The 23,042-nt window shown below is 35.4% G+C and overlaps 1 non-coding gene across 1 annotated transcript; it reads left to right on the top strand.

Moving 5' to 3' along the window:
• The first annotated feature begins 2,695 nt into the window (after positions 1-2,695).
• On the top strand, positions 2,696-2,847 carry LOC150101968 (U12 minor spliceosomal RNA). Its single transcript, XR_016549093.1, has one exon. It is a non-coding gene; the product is annotated as a U12 minor spliceosomal RNA (small nuclear RNA).
• Positions 2,848-23,042: the final 20,195 nt, after the last annotated feature.

Raw genomic sequence — 23,042 nt, 5'->3', positions numbered from 1 at the left:
ATAATTCACCACCATTCCGAAGTAGGATTCTCATAGAAATATTGTCTGTGGTACTCGCTTTATCAGAAAACTAAAAATTAGGTCATTGTGTTAGTAATAGGAACGAAATTTGAAATTTGAATAAGCAAATTGTTATATGTAATTGGACGTCCATCTCGTACACATCAAATTTACATATTTTCTAAGAAATAGCTTATATAAAAGTCTTTTTGACGTTTCGAACGATGGAATTGATCTTTGTGATTATTGCAGACGGGTCATAGTTCAATATCGATGTAAACCTGTAATAAGAAAAGTACTTTATTTCTGCATTATTCCTACTAAAATATCGAAACTAAATAGAATATTTTCCATAGGTTATTCTTTCATAATTATTTTTGTATTTATTGGATGGGAGGAATAACTGGAAATCATACTTTAAATGTTATTAATACTAACGCTTCTAAAGGAGGATGGGGGGGGGGGGGAGTGCAATTCCACTGTATAATATTTTCTTCTTCTACGTTTATTATTTGAATTTCTCTAAAAGTTGTTTTATCTTTATGATAAAAAAAACACTTCGAGTATTACAGAGATAATTGTTAAATTAACTTTTTTTTTCTTAAATGTTGAAACAATTTATCAAGAACGTCATACATTTTTCTTGTTTTATTAATTCGAAACACTTCACTTTGTGTTCTCGTTTTTTTTTTTTTTTTTTTTCACGAAAACCTTTTGCGCAAGGAGATTTCTTGGGAGGGAGGCGGAGTGTTGTTAATATGGAACTTTTTTTTAATGCACAAGTTGTTTTTTTTTTTTTTTTTGAATCTTGACTTCGGCCTTCAGTTTAATATCCTCTTATAAAGACTTCAAATGTACTTTTAAAATTTCAATACGCCAATAAGCACAAGAAGCTCTTTAGCAGTAATAATTTATATTAGATTAAAGTTTAAAACAGATCCTTATATTATTAAAAAGAACATCCATATTAAATCCTGGTTTTCACGTCAGCATTAGTTGAATTGTTTCTATATGTATGCTTCTATCATATCTCCTCTCCTACGTCTATCAGCTAGTTTTTGGAGCCCACGGATCTTCAATCTATCCTCGTAGGAGACATCTCACAGGCCTGCAACGATTTTCGTAACCCGCCTCTGAATCCTCTCCACCATTTCCACATCACCAAGAAATGAAGGTGACCAGATGTTCACAGTAGTCCAAATGAGATCTTATTAATGCCTTATAAAGTGGAACAATAACTTCCTTATCCCTGCTTATTGGTATTTTCTTCAACAACCATATAATCTGATTTAAAGTTTTGACAACCCTTGCAATATGCCCTCGAAACTTAAGTTCTCTGTCCACAGTAACTCCCAAGCCCCTTGCCTCTTCAACTTCTTGCAGTTCAGTTCTGTTAATATAGTAAACAGCATGTGATCTCATCCTCCCGAAGTGCATCACCTTACACTTAGCCACATTAAACTGACAGCCATTTACCTTAGTCCATACCGCCAGCCTATTCAAGTCATCCTGCAAGATATCTACATCATCTGAATTGATATCGCTCTTCCTAATTTTGCATCATCAGCATAATTCCTAAATATATCGTCGCTCGTATTCTATTTTGTAATTTAATTATATGTTATGGAAAACATTATGATCACAATCAAATTAAATAATTGATTATGTTGTTGGTGCTGTGCAGTCTTTCTTTCTAAATGCCAATCAGAAGAACACACACACACACACACACACACACACACACACACACACACACACACACACACACACACACACACACACACACACACACACACACACACACACACAGATAATGATAATATGCCAGCATCACAGCTTTAGCGCTTCGGTCGTTCATTATGACTGTTTAAAATATGAAAACCTTTACTTAGCCTACAGAAAATGGTAAATTGAAATCTTGTACAGAGATTGTTCTGATGTTCGTAAAGAAAAATTCGAAAACCGAAATGTTAGGGTTAACGAACTCCCCCCCCCCCCCACCTACAAATATAAGCTTGGAGCTTGACCACCTTTGCTACGAGTTGCCTGCATGCTTACTTTAGAATTTAAATTAAATTAAAACATTAAATAATAATTTAAAATAATATTAATATTTAGAAAGCATTTTAAATTTTAAGAACATATCGAATGGCTTATTTTTATTACCATTTAGGTAAAGCAGGCAAAACATTGTTTGTAGAAAACAAAAATATATCCTATTTTCCTTTGCGCGTATAAATATATCTTCTTTTCGTCTGAGGCTCATGAATATTTGAATTAGGTCTGAAATGTAGTTATTGTTCTGATATGGCTGTTAATTCTTACGTTCTCTATAGTGTATTATGGCTGTCAATGTACTTTCGGGTTTTGTTATTTGCATGGTATATACTGTATGTCTCACGACAAATAAATTCCGGGATTTCTGTCGCAGTTAAGGTTACACAAGTATCTGATTAGTACTACGGTAAATTGTTTCTTGAACGACTGTATTTAGTAAAAACATTTATTATTTAATCGTTTAATGATATTTTATTTTATTTATAAAATAAAGTGTAAACTAATATGTTATTGATAAAATTAGAAAAGAAATACAATTTTCAATAATATACACAGGTAATTTTGATGTTTATTTCTAACACCAATTCAGTTTTTCTATATACTTTATATGTATATTCTTAGAGAAGGTGGTCTCATCGTGCCTTAAACTAATGAGTAAGGAAAATAACGAGCCTTGGTAGCGCTTGGCTCTTCCACTAAAATCGTGGTGAGAATTTTTGCAAGGGGACAGGTCGTCCTTGAGTGACCTGCCTACTTCGCAGGATGCTCGGGTAGTTGTGATCTTACCCTTGAAAACATGCCAAAAAAAATAACATAACATTTTAACTTTATGGAGCAGTGCGGCAGTTCTCTTATCAGATGAGGGAGGCGGGTTAAGAGTTACGCCATTTCAGCGTAAGCCAATAAAACACGAGTAGTAACTATGCGCATGCGTCAAAATGACGCAATCCTCTGCGACGAATACGGCAGTAGTTTTAGGATTATCTTTTAGGTTGAGGATTATTTATTTTCAATAAAAATATTCATTATATTTAAAACTAGATTATTTGCGATACAACGCTACAGTTACGTGGCATGTCTAATTTTTTTTTATTAATATATCCTAATATGTGTAATTTTGCTTAAATCCTTTACAAAATTATGCAAATCATAAGTTAATTATTTATGATTCTAACATTCTTGAAAATTTCTTGAATTTTTATTTCAATATTAAACAAAATAAGGATACCATTAATATGTTTATTTATGCTTTATTCATATATTCGATAGGCTGCAGTGATTGGTGATCGTATAGAATCAATCGACCGTGAGATGCGGTGATTGATTCATTCAATCCAATACCCTTGGAGGGTAATGGATGGCAATGCTGTAACCAAAGAAGTTCTAACTGAGGCTCGGCTATTGCTGTTACCCTCCTGCCATGATCAGAGCTTTAATTGCTCAATAACACCTTATCCCTACACTGTCCTCTACAGATAACGGGGAATATGAAAAGCATTCTTGCTTCACCCCTTTAAGCCAGTCCTTATAAGGACTATAAGGCGACAGCAGATACAGGGTAGAAATTGAATCAATCGACCGTGAGATGCGGTGATTGATTCATTCAATCCAATACTCTTGGAGGGTAATGGATGGCAATGCTGTAGCCAGTGAAGTTCTAACTGAGGCTTGGCTATTGCTGTTACCCTCCTGCCATGATCAGAGCTTTAATTGCTCAATAACACCTTATCCCTACACTGTCCTCTACAGATAACGGGGAATATGAAAAGCATTCTTGCTTCACCCCTTTAAGCCAGTCCTTATAAGGACTATAAGGCGACAGCAGATACAGGGTAGAAATTGAATCAATCGACCGTGAGATGCGGTGATTGATTCATTCAATCCAATACTCTTGGAGGGTAATGGATGGCAATGCTGTAGCCAGTGAAGTTCTAACTGAGGCTTGGCTATTGCTGTTACCCTCCTGCCATGATCAGAGCTTTAATTTAATAGCTCAATAACACCTTATCCCTACACTGTTCTCTACAGATAACGGGGAATATGAAAAGCATTCTTGCTTCGCCCCTTTAAGCCAGTCCTTATAAGGACATAAGGCGACAGCAGGCGGTGATTAATACCCTTGGAGGGTAATGGATGGCAATGCTGTAGCCAATGAAGTTCTAACTGAGGCTGGGCTATTGCTATTACCCTCCTGCCATGATCAGAGCCTTTAATAGCTCAATAACACCTTATCCCTACACTCTCCTCTACAGATAACGGGGAAGATGAAAAGCATTCTTGCTTCGCCCCTTTAAGCCAGTCCTTTGGAATGGAAAAAAGAAACAGATGCTTGACAGCATGTGTTTCTTTTTTCTTTCAAGCACTTGCGTATCAAATGATATCGTCTGTGAAGCTGGATTTGCAATAAAAATTAAGTAAATATATTCGGCCATTGATAGCATTACTACTTGAAATAAATGGACCTTAAATGGGCAGGAGACATTCACCGTAGAGGGCGTTTAAGTGAAGATTTTCCAGATATTAACATTGGAGAAATCAAAGTGATTAGATTTGCAGCACAGATCTAATTACTTTCACGAGAACCAAAAAATCATTCGCAACTTACTTCTACTGCATTTCTGTTTGTTTTTAACCTAGTAAGAATCAGCTCGATTTTTTCTGTAATATCAAAATACGTTGCATTTCATTATTAGTTCAATATTATTTTACATTGAAGTTTGTCATTTTTACACGCAGAATACAAAGAGATGAGTGGAAATGTATTTGCTTATTTATTATTTAATTTTTTTTCTGTAAATCAAAGTACCTTCTTGCCGTAGGGGGGATAAGGATTTTTTTTCTATTTTTTCATTATTAATTTTTATACAAACCTTTCTCTACAGACTAAACATGGAACTTTGGCAGCCAATTGAGGAGGACTCTAATAAACTAGCTAGTGGTCATCTCGGAGGATGAAATACATCCTCCACCTAAATTGTAACATCGAGACATCGTTTTTTTTTTTTTAGGGGAACTTCCCTTCTAATATTCTAGAGGGAGTTGTGTTGCATTCCACAAAATCCACATTTTTGATCAATTCCATATTTTTCTTGATTCCTTGATGGACCTGTGTTTCCCTTAGGATTTCTCCATGAGTGCAGGTCACAAAGATGCCTCCAAAGATCTCGATCTTGAGCCTCTCTCTTCCATGTTATACCCATAGATTTCACTAGTGGATCTTCCTATCTTGTAGGTGGTCTTCCTGCTTTTCTCTTTATTCTTGTTTGCCAGTTGAGTATTCTATATGTCCATCTGTTATCCCTGAGTCTGGCTATGTGACCTGCCCATCTCATCTTGCTTTCAAATACTGCAGTTACCACATCTTTTATGCCTGATCTCTTTCTTTATTGATTTTAAAAAAAGCGTTTGATACCATCGAACACCACGCAGTAATCAGTACCTTACTGGAAATAAATGTGGACCCTACTTACATCCACATGATAAAAGAAATTAACAAAAATCAGACCACACAAATAACCCTATTTGATCAACCTATAAATATAGATATAAAGAGAGGGGTCCGTCAAGGCGATGTGATCTCCCCAAATCTATTTACCAGCACTTTAGAATACATTCTGAAAAAAAAAAAAAAAAGCCCTAAACGGAGGAATAAGCATAGATGGTGAAAAACTACAAATCCTTATATTTGCCGATGATCTAGTACTGATATCCCACAATCCAAAAGACCTAGAAGAAATGGGTCAAAAAATATACACAAACAGCAGTAAAATAAGCTTAGAAATAAATCTAGAAAAAACAAAATGGATCAAAAACATCTACACAAGTGACAGTCACCTATGTATTGATAACGTCTCTATAGAACATGTTGACTCCTACAATTCCATATATTTATTTTATTTATTTTTTGCTTTTTTTTTCAATATTATGACATACGCTGACGTTTTGATTTATCACTGGAGGAGGAATACATCTGCAGGAAAGTTCAATGAAACTATAAAGCATCCTACCCCCCCCCCTCTAAGTTTGAACTTATCTAAAGTGCTCGCGTTAGTTCTGCTTTCCTAAAATACTCCCCACTAAGCACTTTTGACGTACAGGAGTGTCTGAAGTGTTTTTTTATTTATTTAATTAATTATTATTATTATTATTATTATTATTATTATCATTATATTAAAATAAATTTTTCTCTCATTAAAAACAATATTATTTTAATTAATTTAATTTAATATAATAAGATTATTATATTAATTGCTGCTATGTAATACTCTTTTGGAAAATTAAATCAATGTATACAAACCTTTTTTACTAGTTTTTAAATGATTTTTAAATTTTGATTTTTTTTAAAAAAGAGATAACATGCATTTCTAAATCATATACAGACCTGAACCCAGAATTCGTTCTTTTCTCATTTTTTTTTTCTTTCAGGCACTTGTGTATCATGGCATCGTCTGTGAAGCTGGATCTAAAAAAAAAAAAAAAAAAGTAAAGAAAAGTAAATAAATAAATAAAACCAAAAGACAGTTTCAGTTCTGATTACTGACCAGAGGAAGTTTCGCCAGTTCCAGAGCTTGTCAATCAACAGAGAAAATACCCGAGTATTTTCCATTACTTCCGTAATAACTATTACTCTCTATTACTATTATTACTATGTTATCTATAACTATTACTTCCATAGTAACTCTGTCCGAAGCGGAACCTACTTTCCTAACATCCTTGACCTTCTTGGGGTCGATTTCTGCCATTTTTATTTATGAAAACTAATCAGAAACACTTCATATAGATTTCATATCTCTTTTAACCCCCCCCCCACACACACACATGCCTTTCCTTACATTACTGTTCAATTCAATATCGTAATTCCACTCTCTTTGTTAAGTCTCCTTTAAACACTGAGATTTATCGAGATCCCATCTTTTCCATAAAACTGAATATTTCTATTATATAGCAGAATTTTAGCAATATTCAAAACTATCAATCGGGGGGGGGGGAGCTAAGAGACAATTATCTATGACAGAGATAACAATAGCCTTGATTGATATTCAAGAAGTTTCAGATATACAAGAATGCGTCGACAGCATAAATGAAATACAGTTTGAATTGCAAACGTGCAACCTTTACACTAATTAGCATGAGGAACATCGCCTCTTATCTAGCACGCCGTGTGAATGCAATCCGCTGTGGCGATGATGAAAGAGAACAGCTACCTACCGATTTATAGAATGCAAAATTAGAGCATAGACAAATGATATTCTCCACTAGCAGATCTAATACATTAAAGAAAAATGTGGACCACATTCTATCCGAAATGGCTACATATTATTCCCAACAATTATAGCAATTATTACAAAAAAAAAAAAAAAAAAAGGCACAGGACAACAGACTTAATTCTTGTAAATAAACTTCAGTTTTATTTTTATTTACGTGTTCCACGACTTTGGTATTGTATAGTGTGTATACAATAGTAGATGTGTTGTCTATTTGTTGGTAATACGATGAAAACAGGATCGAAGAAGACGTACAAACGAGACAAGTATTTTGAACTTTCGCTTCGTAATTTTTATTCAGTTTTAAATAGCTTTATGTTAGCATCCAAGTGAGGTAAACCCAAAGCCTTTTATATCCAGATAATTCGCCTCATTTTTATAAGTATCCATATCTGTAAAACCATCTATATTTTTTTTAAATGGCGGAAAAGGAAAATTGCTCTTTGTTCTGCAGTGCAAATCTGGATTTTGGATACTTCATACTTCCAGTAAGCACATCGATAGTGTTACACCGGGTTACGATGCTCATCTCCCACCTGGCAGCGCCTAGTACCACAGGCCTTTCTCCTGAAGGATATGGACGAACACATCGACTTCTGTCTGAATTAGTTGACTCCTAGATAGTTTCTGAAATCTCATGGTTTAATACCTGCTGGTTGGCTGGCAAGTATATATCTAGGTCTACTACTAATAGGTCGGTTTAAATTGAGGATTTGATTGGCGCACATCAACCAGTTTTCGCCGAAGTACGATGTATATCAGATTATGGTTGCCTGAACATCAGCTCCCTGAGCTGCTTAGGCTTTCGGAGTATAGTATACTTAGCCCAAATCAGGAAAATCAATCTTGGGTATCTCAAGGCAAATATCTGCAGAATTCTTCCTCCCTCCCCAACGTACAGCGAATGTATTGAACAGCAGCACAATCTGAAAGCAAATATCCCATTTGAAAGGATTTAAAATAGTATAAAAACTATAGCTTACAAATATTCAGTAACCTGTCATATTTCTAATGTTTATCTATTTATTTTTTATTTTATTATTTTTTTGTAGATAATTACATGATTTTCTATTTTTTTTTTTTTTCTTTTTCGAAACGATTGACATCAGCGAGGAATGGAGCATGTGACACTTTATGAGAGTGGTATAAATTGAAATGGATGAAAGATGCGATTTTAGGATAGACATTTCCTTAATTCGCAAAGATTTTCATAATTATGCTTTCCAAATAAGCCTAAGGGATCTCAGCTTTCGAATACCAAAGAAAGGTATCGATAGATGGCACCACTCATCCATTCGTAATTAGTTGATTGTCTTGAGTTACCAAGTTGATTTAAAGTAGCATACCATACTTTACCAAACACCAATGGCGGCAAATAGGTCTCATCTCAGAATTCGAAGAACGACTGCAAATCATAGAAATAAAGGACCAACCATAAAAAAAAAAAAAAATAAATAAATAAATAAATAAACATATACACGATAAAATAAATATACATAAGCGAAAGAAAAGCATATTGTAAACTTTTTCATTAAACTGTATAACCACTTGTACATTAATTGCTTTATGCTAGTTGTAGTTCTGTGATTAATATTTGTCAACTATAGAGGTTGTAGTTTAGTTTTATGTATCAAAAATGTCAATGACAGTCTATATAGTGGAAGAACTTGATGACATTTTACTGATCCGGTGGGTAACTCAAATCTCTGCCAAAATGTAACTCTCTCCTTCTATGTTAAAACAAACACTACATATGTATATAGAGAGATGCAATCTCAAAGTGATAATAACGAAGCAATAAATCATGTAATGATATGCAAAAACAAGTTTTAGTAATTATATGTTAAAAATAATTATGATATGTAAAGTAACTACATGTGTATGTATAAATATGGTATATGTAAATAGCGCTTAACACTTCGTGATAAGTTAATAATGTACAATCCAAAATGTATATGTGAAGTCAAATATAACAAAGGTCTGTAAAGAAGTGTCTCCGAAAGAATAATTATATGTATTATAGGTAAAATAGTCATATTCATAGAAGACGTATTATATGTAAAGTAGTAATAGGTATATATGTATGTGTATAAATATGTATATTTATATATGAATATTGTCAGATTAGTTAGCAATATAAAATCCACTGTTGTATATTTTAAAACAAACCTTACATAGGTTTAAGGAAAGGTGTTCCCCTCACAAGAGATAATAACGTAGATCGAATCCCATATGTAATTGGAAATATGCCACAAAAATATAGGCATTTCATTATAAAAAGGAAATATGATTTATGGAAATAGAAATGTGACTGGTAACTTAAATTCATAATACAGAATTCCATGGATAGTAAAGTTATGTTACATTAAAAGAAAAATACTGCTCAACTCATGTAAAAAGGACTGTAGGAAGAAGCAGACACTGAGCAGATTATTGATGTTAAAAATAAGGAAAAATAAATTGTACATAATATATATTATTAAGATATCAAGAAATGTAAATCAAAATGCCAATTAGAATAAACATTCTATGTACAAATGTATATATTGTAAATAAATGTGTATATATATTTATTTTGATTGTACATAGATGCTTTAGTGTTAATAAAATATAACCATACTTTACCTGAAGAAAGATGTCTTGAAATTTAAGTTGCATTCTTAATTTATAGTTACTTGCAGAACCTGCACTAGGGTTTTTGCCGACCGCATGCAATTTCTATCTAAGCACCCCTGTAACGATCCGGGTGCGTTTGGTTCTTTTACGATAATAAAAATTTTAATTATTTTAAATTTCTTAAATAAATTTTGACAGAACAGCCATACGTTGGTTCGCTAAATGTAACGAACCGGGGGGGGGGGGGTGACTAGGCAGGATAATCGTTAAAAACCCGAATTTTCAAAAAATTTTCAAAAGTTAAAGCAAATTTTGATAAAGCCACTTCACTTTAATCGTTGAATATAATGATACAGGGATTATAGCCTTCTCACCGACCCGAATCGCTAACAAAATTAAAATGAATTTTAATTAAAGTTAAAATTTATTTGAACTAAAGTTTAAAAATTTCTTGCATTATACAAGTTAGTAAATTCTTAGTAACTTGTAAAAAATTTTTAATAATTTTATAAGTGGAACTATCTTTTAGGAAAATAAAAGAAATTCCAGAGAGATGAGAAAATAAGAAAATAATTCAGAAATAATTAGAACATTTAATATAAGTATTCAAAAAATAACATCTTTATAGAACAACAGAAAATAAATTAAATTACATAAATATACTTGAAAATGTTTTTATTAAAATTTTAGGGTTTTTGATTTCATATTCACAAAATTAGAAATAATGGTCTTAACGTCTAATTCCGCACATATATCATTTTCAATAGCTATTAACGCCAAACTAGCAAGCCTTTTTTGTGACATGCTTGTTCTTAATTAGGTTTTAATCAATTTCAACTTGGAAAAGGAACGTTCACCACTCGCTATATTAACAGGTAAGGTTAATAGTATTCGTAAAGCAATTGAAAAGTTAGGGAAAGATGAATTATTGGACAGAATAAAATTAAGAATATCGAAAGGGTTTTTGAATATTTAAATTATCCTTCCGAAAAATATCCCGGAAAGCACAGAACTCGTCGTATAGTTCTGTTGCATTTAGAACGTTATTGTCGCCGTCCTTCAAGAGAATCTCTAAATCGTCACAATATTTTCGTAAATTTTCGTTATTAATTTGTAGTAATCTATGCAAGAAATTGAAATTATCATAATATGTTTTTAGTTGTTCAAAACATTCTATTAACGAACACATTGCTACGTCTAGAAGTGTATAGAACACATTCACTCTAAATTTATCTTCTGGCGATTGTGGCGTTCCGTCATGATGCTCGTAGTCAAATTGTCGTGTCTTCTTTCGTCGTCGAACTTCCGTACCAGTTTTAAATTAAAACTGGTCCATCCACCTCTTCACTCAGTTCTTTTGCCGTTTTTAGAACTTCTTTAAAATTTATTTGATCGATACTCTTGAAAGAATATTTTAAAGTTTTCGATAGATTCTAAAGCAAGTGTAATGTTCTTATTTTTGTCTTGAAGCATTTTACTCACAGGGTTTATTCTGTTAAGTAAATCATGCTAAGTTATACATTTGTAGTCCTTTATTTTAGCACATAATGTTTGTGCTTCATGCTGAGTTTCTTTATTAAAATTTTCATTATTTAAAATTTCAAAAAGTGCATCGTAAATTTCTCCTAACTGATATCGTAGAGAGTGGATTGCATTAATTTTACTTTCCCATCGCGTTTCTGATGGATGGCTGTTTCAATGTTAATTTTTTTACGAAGTTTAAAAGGATTGCCCAACGTTTGTAAGAGAATGAAAAGAAATTGTATATTTCTTGAATAATTGCAAAGGAACTGAATTGTATCTGCATTCACTTTCACTGCATTGTTAATGATTAAATTTTGAGTATGAGCAGCGCATGGCACGTAAGAAGCTCGAGGATTTTTGTCAAATAGAAAATTTGGGAGCCCATATTTTTTCCCTTTCATATTTGCCCCATTGTCATACCCTTGACCTCGCATGTCTTCAATGGGAAAGTTCCATTTTTCCAGTTGTTCCATTATTGTTGCACATAAATCACGTCCTGTGGAATCTGATACATCTGCAAAACCTAAAACGTTTTCCCTGATCTTGACAATTCCATTGTCACAGGAAACAAAGCGAATAATAATGGTCATTTGTTCTGTTTTACTTGCATCAGGTGTGCAGTCTAAAATTATGGAATAATATTTAGATTTTCGAATTGATAATAAAATTGTATCCCTGATTGCGTTACTTAAAGTTTCCAATATTTCATTTTGACTGTCTTTACTCAAACAGTGTACTCTATTGTATTCGTTGTAGAGCCCTTTCAACATGATTTTCCATAACGGGATCAAACTTCGCAAACAGTTCGACTAATTTTAAAAAAAATTGCCGTTATCCCTTTCATATAATTTATCAGATGATCCGCGAAAAGCTAAATTTTGGCTACCAAGGAATTTTATAATTTCAATCAAGCGTTCTAAAACACTCGTCCAATGTTTCTTTTCCATTTCATGCATGTTTTAAGTCTGGCAATCAATAGTAGTTTAGTTTTTTAAATTTTTATCAAGTTCCTTCTATTTTAAGAAATTTTTCATGTGAGGTAAACTAGTCTCATGTGTATGCAAAGTTGTACTTACATTTCTCCAATCGTTATAATCTTCTACAAGACTACTTGGTGCGAAAAATCTCAGTAGGTGCGAAACGTTTGCAACAAAAGTGAAAAACAGAATTTAAAGTTTCGGAATAAATAAGCCATGTTCTTGGCACGAGCTCTCCGTTTTCCATTTTTCTATTATAATAGGTGTCGCCAAATTTACGACCATATGTATCTCTGGGATATATTATATTTTCTGTTGAACAGGCCCCATTTCAATTAAAACAACTCGTTATTTTTCATCAATATTTCCCTATTCACCTGGATCTTCTAAATTTACAGAGACTAACAATGTGTTAGTTTCGTGGTCAACTACAACTAAATCTTCTCCTAATTGTTTTTCACTTAAATCATGCGTCTTGTTATTTTGTTCAATAGTTGCAATAGTACTTTCATGAAAACTGGATGTTGTGCACGGTTCTTCAACTCTGATTTCTGATGTATCTAGTTGGTTACAATCTGCATCAGAATATTTTAATAGTTTAACAAATTTATTAAGAGCCCCAGTTTGTTTCTTAACATCTGCTTCTTTTACAGCATGACGCTTACGATTTTGTGTACCGGATAATTTTAAAAAAAAAAAAATTGATTCCATTTCTATTTTATACCACAAGAAATTATTACACAACACGACACAGGGACGAAATAATAGTCCGCACTGCGTTACTATCAGTAGCCTACTGAGATGTGTACCATATGACTGGCTAACTAGCAACAAATGTTTTATACGAAAATTCGTTTCTGCGCATAAAATCCGTTCATCGTTTCACTTTAGATAGACTGCAGTGGACACAATATTCTGCAGGCAAGCATTTAGCCTGCTCTTGCTGCAAAATTGTAAAGCCGGCTGATCAAAGAGGCGGCAATATACAATTATTTTTTAAATTTTTATTCGGTGTATCCGGCCTTATTTATTTTAATATTGATCATTCTAAGAATTTTTTGTTTTTATGATAAAAATTTTGTTTTTTAAAAATGAACTTATGAACCGTGCCGCGGCGGCGGCGCCCCTTCGTAGAGGCGCCCGCATGCCTGCTTCAGTCGGCCCTGGTTACTTGGTATGGTTGTAATTACAATTACAGTTGAAGCAACTATGGTATCAGGCTGTTACATTATGGCTGGTTTGTAACTGCAAAGTTGCGTGATTATTCGCACAAATTCATCGAAAACTGTAATTGAAAGACATTTTTATCAAAGAAAAATTCACCGAAAAAGTTCACCGAGCAAAAACATTTTACTGGACAAATTTATCTAATATAATATCAATTCATTGTAAAAACAATTGATCTAAAAATCTATTCATAAATAATTTTTATGAACTCCATTCATACTTAGTCGAAAGAGTGAAATTATTTTTACCATCTGACTGGCTCTCTTCACTGGATGCTGTTTAAAAATAACTGACAGCGTTTCGGCCAGTTATATCTGATTTGCCTAAGCGTAGAGATTGATATCCCTCCCCTAAGTCTACACAAGTTACATAAAACAAAAAGTAACTCTCCAACTCCCTTTTGGGAAAGTAATGGATATTTTTAATTCTCATTAAATTTATTTAACATTATTTAGGAGGCAAATAACAGTAATAGTTAGCCGTGGAGAATTCTGATGAATATTTTAGTATATTAGAACATTGTTCTGTAATGTGTACATAATAATCACAGCGTAGTTTGTGAATCATTCTGTGACTAACTTTGTTTACGGTTTATGTAATCTTTGTGGCTCAGCGGAAATAGCGTTTGCATTCAGAAAGACCTAAGTTCAATTCTAGTCGCCGACCAGAGGAACGTTTTCGAAGCTTTGACTGGTTCCCGAGTTAGTCTCTCAGGCATATGGAATCATTGTTTTCTTCCAGAAACTAGGGTTTTTCGTTCAGTAAACTCAAGAAAATCAACCATAGAGCCCCCCCCCCCACACTATATTTTTAAACAATAACATATTTGCTAGAGTTAAGGGCCACGAGATAGTGCACTTGCTCACCATCTCTTCAATGGATGTAACTAAGGCTCTAAACAGAGCCTTAGATGTAACTTAAAGCTAGTGATACTCTTGGGTCCAGTGATATAGCTAAAGCTTTTCCGCCTGGGCGATCCCTGAGTTTGCCGCCCCCTCTCAATACACACCGAAATACTACAAAAAGTCAAAACGACGTATAGCGAAATAAATTAGAACACTATGTTTATATTTGAAGTAAAACTTTCATTTCAACATTCTAAAATGTTATTTTTCTTGCTTTTCTGTTAACAGAATCGTCGACGACATTGACGAAGTCCATTTCGTAGTAATGCACGTAATTCTTAATCAATTTTATTTAGAAACACTCCTCTCTGTTACAAAATATATAGCAGAATCTTAAATAACAAACTAACGAAATATTCCGAAAACTTTATTCTAGAGGTACAAAATGGATTTAGAAAAGGATGATCATCTATAGACCCAGCCTTTTGCCTAAAATTAATAATAGAGAAAAGAAGAGAATATAATTTAGAAACACATATTGCATTTATTGACTTTGAAAAAGCATTTGACAAAGTTAAAAGAAACATATTATTTAACATATTAAAAGAAAGACAAATATCAAATAATATCCTAAAAGCTGTCACAAGTATATATGAAAATAATCAAATACAAATAAGATTAAATCATGAGCTATCATATACAAGAGAGATAAACCAAGGGATCCGACAGGGATGTCCCCTTTCAGCAACTCTTTTTAATATCTACTTAAATGAAATAATAATAAAATGGAGTAAAAATTTACATCAAGGAATTAAACTTTCACCTACAGTGAACTTAAACACTCTCCTCTTTGCAGACGACTAAATAATAATTACAAATTCTGAAGATAACTTACAGAAAGCTATTTTAGATCTAAATGAGATATCCAAAGATTATGGTATGATAATATCAACGGAAAAACCAAAACTATGGCCTTTAAAGGACAAGACCCAGCAAGAACTAAAATAGTAATAGATAACATGATCTTAGAACAGGTGAATTCATTTAACTACCTAGGATGTATGATCACTTATGAAAATGAAAAAGATATAAACATAAAAATTGCAAAATATTTAAAAATAACAGGAGTAATTAACTGTATATTTAAACCAAACCTAGTTCAAAAATAAACCAGGCTAAAAGTATACAATACGTTAGCCCTACCGGTCTTAATGTATGGAAGCGAAATCTGGACAATAAAACAAAAAGACAAACAAAGATTAACAACAGCAGAAATGAAGTTTATGAGAAAAACTGCAAAGTATACCCTATTTGATCACAAAAGAAATGAAGATATTATGAAAGAATTAAACCAAGAACCAGTAATAGAAAAAATTAAAAAATATAAACATAAATGGATGGAACACGTTCAAAGAATGAAAACAGAAAGATTACCAAAACAAGCCTTAAAGTACAAGCCATTAGGAAAAAGAAAACCAGGACGTCCTCTTAAACGATTCAATGATGACTTCTAAAGCCGGAACAGGCCATACTAGGCCTAAATCCTTGATACGTATGATGATGATGATGATGATGATGACAATTAGCAACACCTACAGCAATTGTGAGGAAAATTCGCAGTAGGATTACAGTATTTGGGAATGAATTCTCGAGACTTTATTTTAGAATTAACTGCGAAAGTTCAAAAAGGTTGAAAGTGCCGCCTGGGGTGGACTGTCCTCTCCTCTTAGGTATGCTCTGCTTGGGCCAACTATCTCAATGGCTACTGGCGGAGATTTAACTTCCCCTTCCTTCTGTTAGCCTTCAAAAATTAAATAGGAATGAATCAACCTCGCCTATTCCCTAAAAGGCGTTAGCTGATATGTTTTAGTATTCTGGACAATATTTCATTCTGACCAGAACAGAATAATAAACATCGTTAAAAATTTTTGCCGATTGTTTTCTTCAACAGAAATGGACTGTATTCGGAACCGAAGTACATCGCTTATGCTTTCATAAACATTTGTAAATAGCTAGAAAGAAGCACTCTTTTTCAAAATACTTTTTGCAAGTTTAGTAGTCACCTGTGAAACCATTCTGCACTTTATTTTATATTCACATTGTTTTATGCGCTTTTACTGGTTCAAAGTATTTCTATTGTTTTCATATTTTGATAACTACACTATCTACCAATAATAATCCAGATATCCCTGTTATTTGAAGTTATGGAACATTCCAGGTTTGTTTAATAGCATAAAAAACAGTGTACAGATAGTAGGAAGAAATATTTCGTCGTAGCAGTTGAATACAGGTGGTATGGCAACACGACGTGAATTCAGTGACTTCGAAAGAGGTGTCATCGTGGGCTGTCACATTGGTGGCATGTCCATACGTGTCATTGCCGCTCAACTGAAGCATCCAAAATCAACGGTTGGCAATATGATCAACAAATGGTGATGTTCTGCATCACAAGTGCAGGAAAACATCCAGGACGACCGCCGAAAATTACTCACAGGAAAAGAAGGATGTTGAAACGGGTGAACGCAAAAACCAGCTGCAATCGGCCCAGACCATCCGTGATGAGTCCAGAGTGCCAGTAACACCAGTGAGCACTAATAATATACGAAAAGAACTCCATTTACTGGGTTTACAGTATCAGCACACAAACTGAACATCACAATAAGGCGGCTCAGTACTTCGATATTCTGGATACTCAGGTGCTACCTACACTATGGAGTTTTTAGGGACCTGACCATTGTTACTATCAAGACAATTCCCCATGCCACAGAGCTGCAGCTGTTATGGAATGGTACGAAGAAATAGGTGTTAAACGACTGCCCTGGAAAAACAAACCCATCGAACACCTGTAGGACGAATTGGAGCTGCGATCGAGGCAAGAACTACACTATCTGGGGCAGCATGTACTCGATCTGTCACTGAACTCAGTGCTGCTTTGATGGAGAAATGAAAACAAATTCCACCTGATATCTGCCACACATTGGTGGAAAGTCTCCTGCAAAGGGTGCAGGAGGTGATCAAAGCCAAAGGTGGACATACCCGATAATACGTTTCGCCTGCTGTTATCAATTGTAAATTGCTGAAGTGTCCAGTCAGTTATTGGTAGATAGTGTAGTTCTTGCCTCAATCACTATTTCTTTCATTTTTTCACCCTCCTTATTATCCAGAATATCAAAGTTCTACCCTAGTGGTGAGCAGAACCGCTCATATTCCAAGGGAAAGCATTCATCGACAAGGCCGAAACAGGCCATGATAGAAAACACCCCCCCCCCCAGATGCCCAAAATGCTTTCAAAAGACATCGTATAAGTAAAGACCTCTCTAAAAATGAGGCAATCATCCAGACCACTCTAAACGCGTGACCGACGGATCTAACGCAGCGTTGGTTCCACTCAGTGGCAGGCTCACCCTACCACTGAGCAGAACAGCTTATATTCCATTCGGGAAAAGCATCCACCGACAAGGCCCCCACACAGGCCACGCCGGAAAACACTAACCCCGGAGACTCAAATTTTGCCCTCTCAAAGAGAGCAGAAACTCGTTCAGTACTAAGAAACTTGAAACTTCTTTGGGAGATGGACCGAGTCCTTGACTCTTTATCTCTTTCTCTGATTTTAGCTTGTGTATGAGAAGATTATTGATGGTAAATTACCCGCTCATTGTGAGCATTGTAAGCTGTATTAGTTTTATCTTGCGATGGAGGATTTTGTTTTTTTTATGTTTGAAATGATCTGAGGGTTTGTAGTCTGCTGCCTGTTGAATTAGCTGATTTGGGTGATTATCTGTGTCTGTGAAGAATTTTTCTGCAATGCCTGTCATGTAGATCTTGATATCTGGAAGGTTGGCTTCCTAGTATAACTGGAGGTTTCTCATGAACCAAGGCGCATTAAATGCCATTCTCAGGCATTTGTTCTGGATCGTCTGTAATTTGTTGATGTTGCTTTTAGGTGTGTGTGCCTAGGTTAGTGAGGCGCAAGTTAGCTGGGGTCTTATGACTGATTTATAGAGGAGAATTTTGTTGTGTTTATTTAGGAAGCCGTTCCTATTCAAAAGTGGATATAGCTGTGCGATTGTCTGACTTGCTTTAGTGGAGATACTATTTATGTGTGTCCTGAAATTTAGGCGTTTATCAAGATGAACTCCTAGATATTTTGCAGTTTTGCCAAGGGATGATTTTTCCAAACATTTGTATGCTTGTGTTCGGTTCTGCTTTACGTCTGGTGAAAAGTAATGCAGAGCTTTTTCCATGAATTGATGGCAATGCTCCATTTGGTATACCAGTCCTCTAATTCGTTGACTGCTCTCTGTAGCTTGTTTGTGGCCAGATGTGGACGGAGGGTTCTGGCTATGATAATTGTGTCGTCGGCATAGAGAGCGGTGATGGATCGGGACAACTTGGGGAGATCCGCCATGTATATGGAGAAGCAGGGCCGTCCCTAGGAATTTTGTCGCCCCGTGTAGTACCATATTTTGCCGCTCCTTCTCCCTTATTTTTCGTATAGTTTATGCCAACTTTGTCGCCCAGTGCAAATGCACGTCTTGCACCGTCGGTAGAGCCGGCCCTGTGGAGAAGTTTATGTCCTCTGGGAGTTTATTTGGTGGTGCGCATTTGGTTGTATGTGTTACCTGTGATACTGCTGTTAGTACTTGCTTTTCGAAGGTTTTTACTGCTTTTTCTATGTCTTCAGTGGATATTATACGTGGTACTGGGCCAAGAATTTCCTGGAGGCCTAGAGAAGTTGTTTACAGTTTATAAAGGTGGAGGTATTTTCCGTTAAATCTTGTGTGGTGCCTAGTTGCAATATGATGGGGTTGTGATCAGAACTTAATTCGTTGACTGCATGTATTTGATAGTCCGCGCGGTTAGCCTAGTGGCTTTGCGCTTCGCAACCATATGCCTGGGGAAGGAGTGTCCTAGGTTCGATTCCCGTCGACGACGTGAGGAGCTGAAGGATCTTCCTCAGCCATAGCCAAGTTAGCCGGTCTTGGGCGCGGGCAGTAGGGTTTTTTCCGCCAGTTTATCTGGTGTTTTTCATCCCGCAAGCAGGCAAACCGGCCCCGTGAACACACAGGGATACAGCCAAGAATACCTTGAGGCATAGGAGTGACCATTCTATCCTCGTATTTCGGTTACGAAATCCAAGCATGCTTGGAAGGTTGTGGGCCTTAAAGGCCTGTTAAAGCCATTGGGATAGATGTATTTGATAGCTGTGCGCTATGTTTTTTAATATAGCTATATCAAGTACAAGAGGACGTCCGGTTGCACCGGTGTGTTGGTTCTGTGGGTGCTATTATTGCTATGTTTCGTGAAGTAATATAAGAGTTGAATATTCTTCCGTTGATATTTGAGTTTCTACTATTCCAGGCTGAATGTTTGGTATTAAAATCTCTATGATTACTGCTTTACCTGCATTTAGTATTCCGTCCAGATCTGATTCTAGGAGTTTTTTTTTTTTATCTGGGGGGTTGTAGGCTGCAAATATCATGATACTGCTTGTGTTCTCCATGTGTATTTCAATTCCTGTTGTTTCCATGTGTTCTGTTTGAGGTGTGGCGATTGCGTTGTGTTTTATACTTCTTTTAATGAAGATGGTAGTTCCTCCTCCTCCTGCACAGGTTCTATCTGTGCGAAACATGGTGTAGTTGTTGATTTTTGTCTTGTCAGATGGACGCAAGTGTGTTTCATTTACTAAGATGATGTCTGCTTCGGTTTCTATCGCGAATTTCTGTAGTTCTATTGCTTTGTTGGGTAGTCCGTTAGCATTCCAGCTGATGATCTGCAGAGTTGGGGGTTTTATTTTGCTTTTATCCATTAAGGATTGCAGAGAATAAAATTTGTGTGTGTTTTAGAATGATGTCCTTGGCCATTTGTGTTGGGTCAGTTTGTCGGAGTTCTGCAAGCATCTCTCCTATGCAGCTTGTTATGTTGAGGAGATTGGTCTTGCTGGTTTGCTGTGGGTGGTTTGTTTTGGGTTTGGAGTCTTGTTGTTGGGTTGGTCTTGCAACTTCTGCATATGTTCTTCCGTTTGTTGTGGAGGCTGTGATTTGTTGGGTGGGTCTGCTTTCTTGTATGAGCTTGCTGCTTTGGGGTTGTATCTTCTGGTTTTGGGGATGTACTTTACACCGTCTGTAGTTGGCAGGGTTAGCACATTTCGTTGGTTGGGTGCGTGGTTTCTTGCATTATAGTGTGGCGTGTTTTCCTCCGCATTTCACGCATCGGAATTCTGCTTTGCATGACCGAACTTCTGACATCTGTGACATTGTGTTGTTGTGGATTTGCATCTCAGAGATTCTACTTTTATAATTAGGTCGCAGATGGGTTGGAGGTCGTATATATATCTTTCTGGTCTTTTGAGATTTCGACTAGGATCAAGGGGTAGAGTCTTGTCTGCTCTGTGCATCCGGCTTACTTTAATGGGGTTTAATCCTTTGTTATGTAGGTCTGTGGTGACTTCTTCTGTTGATATTATTTCTGTGATTCTTCTTAGTACTACTTTCAGATGTTTGTCGCTGTTGAGTTGGAATGTGTGATACGGTGGGTTGTTGTTATCCAAGAATTTTGTTATGTTCCTGTAGTCTGTCGATGTCTTAGGTTGAATTCGTATTCCTTCTTCCGTGTTTGTTGCTTTTGTGAAGGTGATTCCTGTTGTTTTCAGAGCGGTGGCGATCTATGTCCAGTGTTCCTTGGCCCTTAGGATGACTCCGGGTATTCTTTCCTTTGTGTCTGTTTCTGTTTTGGGTATTTCTGTCGTGTTAGATATTTTTCTTTTCTTTTGTACTTTCTGGAAGTCTATGTGCGATTCTGCTGTTTGGTAAGCGTTGCTATGTGTTGCTTGGTCTTCTGATTGTGGCATGAGTGCTAAGTCTTGTTGAGGGTGTGTGTCGTCTTCGTTGTTTTGGTCGTCCATGATGTCGTCTGTGACTGCTGCGGGGGGGGGGGGGGAGATGTGTCGTGCAGTTTTACCTTTCCTGGCCAGTTATCGCTTAAGAGTTTTCCTAATCTTAGGAACTCTCTGTAAACTTCTTCGAACGTTAGGGGCTTTTCCATGGTCTTGGTATTTGCTAAGTTAAATAGAGAATTGGCTGCTACTTACCTTAGTAAGTTTTTCTGATTTCTGGCACTCAGAAACGCTCCTGTAGTCCTTTTTGTAATAAGGTTCCAATACTTTGAGAATAATCTGTAATCCTGAGACACGAATATAACTATTTTCATCAGAATATCAGTAAATCACTAATAAGACACTAACTACTGTCGCCTCCACTTAATGGGGTAATCACAACTACGGAACTTGAAATGTCAGAAGAATGTATTTTTTGTAAGCGAACTCTCGGTCAGTGTAAATGTATTTACTAAAATAAAGAGTCAAAAGGCTTCGGTTCGGCGATGCAAAATTATATGAGTAAAGTGGATATTACATCCAGCATTATTTCAAAGCCAAAACTATGCAAGTTTATAAAGTAAGTTGACCAGAGTACTTACAGGCATACACTCCGCAACATTCAAGAGTTGCCTTAGCGCGGACTCCTTAGAAGACTTATTCGCCTTGCATCAGTCTATTTTCGGTAAGGTTTCGCTGGATAGAGAAGTATCGGTGTGTAAAGAGGGCTCCAGTTTCAGATACGTTTTGTAGTGTGTGGGATTTTTCTGTTTAAGTTTATTTAAATTCGTTGAAATTAAAGCTTAGTATAGTAACTGGTGATCACTGAGAAAGAGTTATGTTCATACAAAGTAGAGATGCAACAGGGAAATAGAGCCAGTGGCTTTGAGGCAGTATGGTATGAGACAGCGGTGAATACAATAAAATACTTAGTTGGATGTTGTTATAGACCTGGTAACGTGGAGGTTAGTGGCCACGATATGTATAATCAAATCAGCCTAGCAGGAAAGGGTGATCACTATCAATGATTTTAATTATGGCAATATCGACTAGGACGACAAGATAGCAACCGGAAGTAAAGAAAATGAGTTTATCAAGTTTTTGAGGTACAACTACCTCAGACGGTATGTAACAGAGGGCACAAGAGGATTAAGGGTCTTGGATTTGATCATCTCATCAGAGGATGTAATTATCAGGGGCGAATTCTCCATGCTTGCTATGCTTGGTGCGCAAACTCATTAATTGAGAAAGAAGTAATATTTATTTGTTAGTAAATGAAGGGTACAGGGGAAAAACAGCTTCAGTCCAATTTGGCCTTCAGGCCATTATTTGCTATTTGTTTTTTTAATTTTTAAGTACTATTTAATTTTTTTTTATTTGATTTGATTTTTTTTTTCTGATTAATATACATGATATTAAGCTAAATGGCCTCGCCTACTTCCCGTATACGGGAATAAAAAGGCGTTAGCTGATTTTTTTTTTTTTTTTTTTTAATATACATGAATGTACCATATCATTTTTTTATTTTGTTATGCTATGTTTACTTGCATTTTGACAAGGAAAATTTAATTACGTTTTTTTCAGAAGTCAATATCGTGAACTGAAGTTGTTTTACCCCTGCACCCTTCAAATGCAAGCATTTATAAGTATTTCATTT

Source organism: Typopeltis vanoorti, chromosome 11 (assembly GCF_054136105.1).
Source record: "Typopeltis vanoorti isolate ZY-2024b chromosome 11, IOZ_Tvanoo_1.0, whole genome shotgun sequence".
Lineage (NCBI taxonomy): Eukaryota > Metazoa > Arthropoda > Arachnida > Uropygi > Thelyphonidae > Typopeltis > Typopeltis vanoorti.
The sequence above is the reverse complement of the archived record's forward strand: the minus strand, read 5'-3'. Positions and strand labels throughout refer to the sequence as shown.